Raw genomic sequence first — 7,052 nt, forward strand, 5'->3', positions numbered from 1 at the left:
TACACAGATGCCATGTTTTTATATGGATGTATTTATATACCAGCCAAACTTTTTTGTTTTATTTGTGTTCTCGTCAGTCTTGTCATAAACACCCAGTCTCCTTCTCCCAGGAAGGGCTAGAGTTTTAACTTTTGAGTTTTTTTTATATTTAAATGTAGAGTTTTGACACTTAAAGAGAGGAAACGTTTGATTATTTTCTCAGTGTATTTTTGTACAGAAATATATAAAAGGGGGTGTCAATCGGTGTATTATCGCTGTTTGGATTTCCTAATTTTAAGAACTGGGTTGGTTGGTTATCTCACAATCGGCCTCCTATTCCTGTTTACACTTTCACTCTGCGGGCGTCTTAAAGACCCAGGCTCCATTTCCACTTTCAAAAGTGCAGGCGTCTTAAAGACACAGGCTCATTTTTCAGCACAGCAGCAAACATGTGCTCCGACAAGGAGTTAGAGCGGCCATAAGCCTACCACATTTTTTTTCTCCTCGGCTCTTGCCTATTACAGAGAGATTGTAGCTTTAAATGATCCGTTTGTGACCGTTTTTTATACCAAGAGCTTCGGTTTGAACCACTGGATGGAATATAAACATGACACGTTTTCAAAATGCCGATTTGAGTTCGCAAGGATTATGTATTGCGTTTCTCATTGTATTTAAATATTTAATCTTTTCTACTTGTCGGCTCAATAAAGCCAATTGTTTTAGTATCTGATGGCATGGTGAATAGAATTTGTATTTCCAATTCAGGTTTCTAGCTGTTGTGTTTATGAAAAGAGCAAAAAATCAGAAAAAAATGTGGAAACATCTTTGTACATTTGACTGTATTATAAGCAAAAAGATTGTGTGTTTCTGTATGTTGTTTCTCTGTAACAGGACAGGCACTAGAATAGTCATCTTAACACACCCTTACTTAGTCTTGAGATGGCTGTTCAGATTATATATAAACAAGTTTAAATATATTAACCTTATTTTCATCCATTCTGTGCAATATGTTGTGTCCATTTATTGTTTTGTCTGGTCATGCCATAACATGTTTTCTGAGGGGAGAGCAATCTCATGCCAGCTATTTGTGTGGTCACTGCCTGTCAGATTGTTGATATACTTCTGTACATAACTTTTTCAAGAAGGAAAATAAAACTGAAAAACAAATCAGCTGGAACTGAACTCTAAGCCTGTCTGAGTTGCCTCTGTTTCTCTCTCTCTCTGTATGTGTGTGTGAGTGAGTGAGTGAGTGTGTGTGTGTGTGTGTGTGTGTGTTTGTTTGTGTGTGTATGTCCTCCACTGACACTCCAACCCCGAAGAGTCTGTTTCTACTTCATGCAAACAAGTTCAGCCCACGTTGCCTTTCCCTGACCCCACCTGCCTCTGCAGTCGAGCTCAGTCAAGTTTAGGCAGTTAAACCCCTGCAGTCCTGTTGATTAGGATCTCTCCCCCGACACAGCACTGGGCCCTGCCTTTTAATTGGCATGGGAGCTCATAAGCTCCCAGTGAAGTGTAGGGGATGGCTGGAGCGAGCCACGCCGATTAGGATATCATGTCAGACAAAGGGGAGTGTCTCCACAGAAAGCCGGAAAGCTGACACTAGCAGTGCAGTGTTATTCTGTTACTGCTTGTCTGCCAGAATACCCCCCCCTCCCACTTATACCACATACACACACACACACACACACACACACACACTCACACACTCACACTCACACACCCTGCCTCTCTCAGTGCAGGAGTGGGGGAGGAGCTGCTGTGTGTTTGAGTTCAGAGGCAACGGCAGCAGCAGATGAGGCTGACTGGTTGCGTGGGTGTGTGTTTGTGTGTGTGTGTGTGTGTGTGTGTGTGTGTGTGTGTGTGTGTATCGGTGTCACAGGAGACCCAGCTAAGGCTGCTTGGAGCTTGCTACATTTTGCAAGGCAGATGAGATGAAGATGGGTACCAAAGCCACATGAAACACAACCTTTACATCGCCACCCACCACAGCTCTACTGCTCCTCTATTCTCTTCTCTCTCTTTCTTTATTTCTTTCGTTCTTTCTTTCTTTCTTTCTTCTTTTCTTTGTACCAACCACACCTCTTATTTTCCGTTCTATCACTTTCTTTTTTCTCTTCCTCTCTCTAACCCCCTTTTCTTTACCTTCCTCTTTCTCTCTGTGTCTCTTCTGTTCTTTCTTTCTGTTTCTATCCCTTTCTTTAACCCCTTTCTCTTTACCTTCCAAACTCTCTCTCTCTCTCGGTCTCCCGCCCTCTCTCTCTCCCCCTTCTCTTTCAGATGAAGCCAAAACATTGATGGATATGATGGCTAAGGTTACCCCCCCCACCCCCCCAACCCCCCCTCCACCTGCCCCCTCAGCTGCTCCTAACCTTTATCTCTGCCCTCTCCTCATCCCTCTGCTGGGTTTCACTCAGGCGACTGCAGACGCCCCCTTAAATCACAGTAGGGGTCCTTACCGCACCCCTTCACCAACCCACTAACAACCTCCACCCTCCACCCCCCCCCCCCCCCCCCCACCCCCAAACCTCCAACCGGGGAGAGGTGTCAGACGATAAGAGGAGACAGAAAGGGAGGCCAGATAGTCTGTCGGATGAGGGAATGAGGGACCTATTGAAAACCAGCAGACGTATTCCATTGCAGGCTTTGTCACAGTGTGTGTGTGTGTGTGTGTGTGTGAGTGTGTGAGTGTGTGTGTGTGGATGGGTGTTCATTGTCTACTCGGCAGAGCATTACATGAATATCCTTCCCGCGCACACACAAGGGAAGGAACCTGATGGTTTTATTCTCCGCTGGGCATATGGTGCATACTCTAGAAAAGATTAAGGAGAGAGAGAGAGAGAGAGAGAGAGAGGGAGAGGGAGAGGAAGAGGCAGACTCACAGAAGAACAGTTAAGGAGATCTCAAGGAACCCCCCCCCCCCCCCACACACTTGGGGGGGGGGGCTTATGTAAGGATTTGTAAAGGACACGGTAGAGCTGGAGCTCTCTTCCCGCTGCAGGTTTGTTTCATGTAGGGTGCCACGTCAGGCGTAATTATTTCCTTCAGTTCTAATAGTTTCTGGTTGCAAATGAATTCTTCATTGAGTTATAGACCTGTAGAAAATGGCCCCTTCAGTGACGAGATGGCACTTTTCCACTGCAGGAACTCGTAGGACTTTCAAGTGGCTTTAACGTTGGCAGGAAGGGCTCTCTGCTCAGTCCTCTTTATCTTCTGCTTCCCACTGCGGTGCAGGAACCACTGGACCTATTGATTGTAATAATTCTGCTCTGTCATCGCGACGTCAATTCCGTCATATTGTGAAGTCGTGGTATTTTTTTTTTTAAGGAACATGGCTTCTTTTAATGAAGACAGTGAGGAATGCAAAGCAGAAGAATCACATAAATATAACCACAGAATGGTGTCATTATTGTCAAATGGTTGTCATTATCCTTGAGTTGTTTCTGTTTAAAACAGCCCCAGACACAGTGAATTGTTATGGGATATGTTCACAGTACCTTTTAATGAGATGGCAGAAGATCCATCTAAGCTGATGGCCCCATCATGTCATCATGTGTCGGCATTAAGCCCTTAAGGGGCATTCTGTGTCTCTCTCACACACACCCCTTTGCCGACCCACCCACACCCACACACACACTTACTCAATCACACACATAGTGACACACACTCCCACACACACACACACACACACACTCCACTAAAAGCACATTTCAGTGTGATCATAAGTCATATGTAATTGGCTGTGGGAAGTGCAGGTGCTAGATGCAGTCACCATCGGGGGCTGTGTGAGTCTCTTTAGGGCTCTCCCCAGCCTGTCAGTAACACGTGTGAGTGAGTGATTGATGTTAAACGCTGAAATGTCCTCGTACAGTTGGCTATCCAAATTAAAGGCCTTCGTGGAGGCAGCTGACCCTGGGGCAGATGATCAGATTCAGCGAGATCTCGTCCAGATTTGTGTCAGTGTCAGTTAGAGCTAGATTGGGGTGCTTACCCCATTCACCCCACTAGTGATGCAGGGGTCAGGGTTTTTAAATACACGCACCCACCCGACCTGTTACGAGAACCAATCCGCACAAATATGCGTCAAATAACCACCATTGCATCCACGTCATGGAGTGAGACATTATATTTCCCTATTTGGTGCACGTTTTAAAAAGGACAGGTCATATCTAAACTAAACAAAATAGTGCACCATTGATCACTCCAATAAGAGCATTTTTTTATATTCATGGGCTAATCCAATGTAGTTAATGTAATCCAAAATATTCATTAGGAAAACTGACTATTGCAACAAGGTTTTGCACGAGCCACAACTAATAGGCTCCAGCAAACGTTAGCATAATTATAATGTATTAGCCATAGCCTAGCCACTAAAACCACATTCGCAAATTGATGATAAGACTACTAATAGGCTGCACAATATTAGGCTAGGCTATGATTATAAATGATAGGCTATTATAAAAGCCTATTGGGTGTAAAGAGATGTGTGATACTTTATAGTTTGGTAAAGTAGATTATTGACAGTTAGGAAATATGAGAGGACCTGCACCATCTGGTGTGTGTGTTTGCGTGTCTGAGAGAGAGAGAGAAGGGAAGAGAATGTGTAAATCCCACTAGTAGGCTACTGCATAGCCTCGTCTATTGCACGCAATTTGGCACAAGGCTGTAGGTTATTAATAACTTAGTCTGAACTGCTTTGTAGCTTTTTTTGGCACAACCATCCAGAACCCGCAATGTTTCTGGTAATATTAACCAAACCAACCCGATATGGGTCGACCTGCGCATCACACCACTGTGTCCTGTAAAGAGGGTTTATTTGTTTATATAGTACTATTACCAGTTAAAGGTGCCGTCCATGATTCTAATCCAATACACTGTTTGACAATTCAGCGACTTGCTCCTTATATGGTCCTCTAGCTGTCCGTTCTGTGTGTGCACTCAAAAACCCTCCGTTGTTTGTACACAGTCTTCGGACCGAGCCATAAACAATTCCAGCCAATCAACCGGTTGCCTCAGGAGCACGGAATGGAGGGGTATAATTTGACTGGCTGTTGAACTCAAATGATAACCTTTCACCAGAATCTGCCGTTAACTTTGTCTCAGGGCACTTTATAAAGCCCAAGAACTAAACGCTTTCTTGAATCTAGTCTAAGTCTGAATCACCTTCTTTTCAGGACATGAGAGATGAGTAAGAGCATACTGTAGACATTAGAAGGTGTTGTATTATTGGAAATATTGCACAGCTCTGTGACATATTAAACTCTGGTCAGTTGAGCCATTCAGAGGTCTGAATAGCAGGCTATGAGGCATTGGCCTGTGTAGTGTTTTCACATCGATCCCTCCAGGAGACCACCCTGAAATAAGGACCATAACAAGCTTATAGTGAACACAGCATCTTGTCAGGGTTCTGATGTCCTCATTGGGGACTGTGTTGTGGGTGTTGGTGGTACAGTGGTTAGCGTTGTCACCTTGTAAATAGTTGACCTGATTCCTGGCCACTGCAGGATGCCTTTGTAAATTGCTCGGGATAAAAGCAACTGCTTAATACCAGACCTTTACCTTTTTGTGACAATGACCCTTATCATCAATATCTCGGCCTAATAGAGTTACGTCATTCATTGCCTCTAAGTATACTTTTATACTTGTACTAATATCTGCTGTTACAGCAAGCATGGTAAGTAATTTAGCTGTGTACATGTTGTCACTTCAGCTACTCTATATGCATATACCATTGTGATAAAGTAAGTACTTTATATCAGACAAGTAATATATAATGCATTACATGACTTGCGATCTTCATGTCCTACTCAGTTCAGTTCAATCAAAGTAACAGTTGGTGAACAGGAAGTCGATGGTTCAATATTAGAGTTATATGTAACATTTAGTATTTGTTTCATATTTACTTTCGACTGGTTTGCTGACCGTCATAATAATGTGCCACTGAAAGGAAATGTTACCTGATGGTGCTTAGCAACCTGATGAACTCCGATGAACCCTACATGAATAGAAATAGGCCACTCTGCTAGTCCCGCCTCCTCACTTGAAATCTCTCCTTCTCTTGTTTCAGTGTTTGTCCACATGCTCAGGGAATATTTACCGGGCAGAAATGAATCTATTATAAATGAGCGATTACTGGAAAATGTGACAAATATTGAAACATCAGGATTCACTGTGGTTGCTTTAAGGTCTTCCCGTTCCTTTCAGTTCTCCAACAAGGAGGTTACTGCTTCGGCATTAGTACTAAGTAATCACCAAATAATCTGTTTGTTTAACAAACAGCGCGTCAGATTAAGTAGATTATTCCCCATAAACAGCTTACTGAGACAAGTGCTTTGTCTCTCTCACAAGGGGCTTTGGCTGTAGCAGAAGGTGAAACAAGAGATCGGCTGATTATGGAAGGATTGAAAGATCTAGACCAAACCAGGGCCGGGTCTGTTGCAGTGGCTTGTAATCTAGGAAATCACTGAATGAGGTGCTCACATAGACACATTTTAAACTCCTGTTATCATAAAGATACGGAGCTTGTATGATCTCAGTAATCTTGGGAAAGTGAGAAAGCCATTGCTTTCTAAAATATGTACTATGTAAAATATCGGCTAGGTTATCCATGACGCATTGTTTACCACTCATTCATTCATTCATTCATTCATTCACTCACTCATACTCACTATCTCAGAACTCATTTGATCTCTCTACATACTTCAGGCTAATTACATAGCCACAGTTCAATGACCACAGGCGCAATGACCTCCTCACATAATGGCCACAGAGATCTCTTCAGCTCAACTCTGCCAAAACTAAAGGACCAATCATCATCAACAGTGCCAACTCTTCAGCCAAGCACAGAGAAGAAGAATGTCACTGACACGAGCAAAAACTCAACACCAGTGTGTTGAAGTGGCAGTGATATGAGTGCAGTGTTTGTCGTTGTGGAATCAGTTTTCACACGAGGCTTCATCTACATGAAGGAAGCCACAAAAGCAACACTCCAGACCAGATCAAATGCAATCAGAGTCTCCAATCTAGGAGCTGCATCTCATGCCGCACACTGCAGATGCTCCCCTTCAAGTACAGCC

Source organism: Clupea harengus, chromosome 11 (genome assembly GCF_900700415.2).
Source record: "Clupea harengus chromosome 11, Ch_v2.0.2, whole genome shotgun sequence".
Lineage (NCBI taxonomy): Eukaryota > Metazoa > Chordata > Actinopteri > Clupeiformes > Clupeidae > Clupea > Clupea harengus.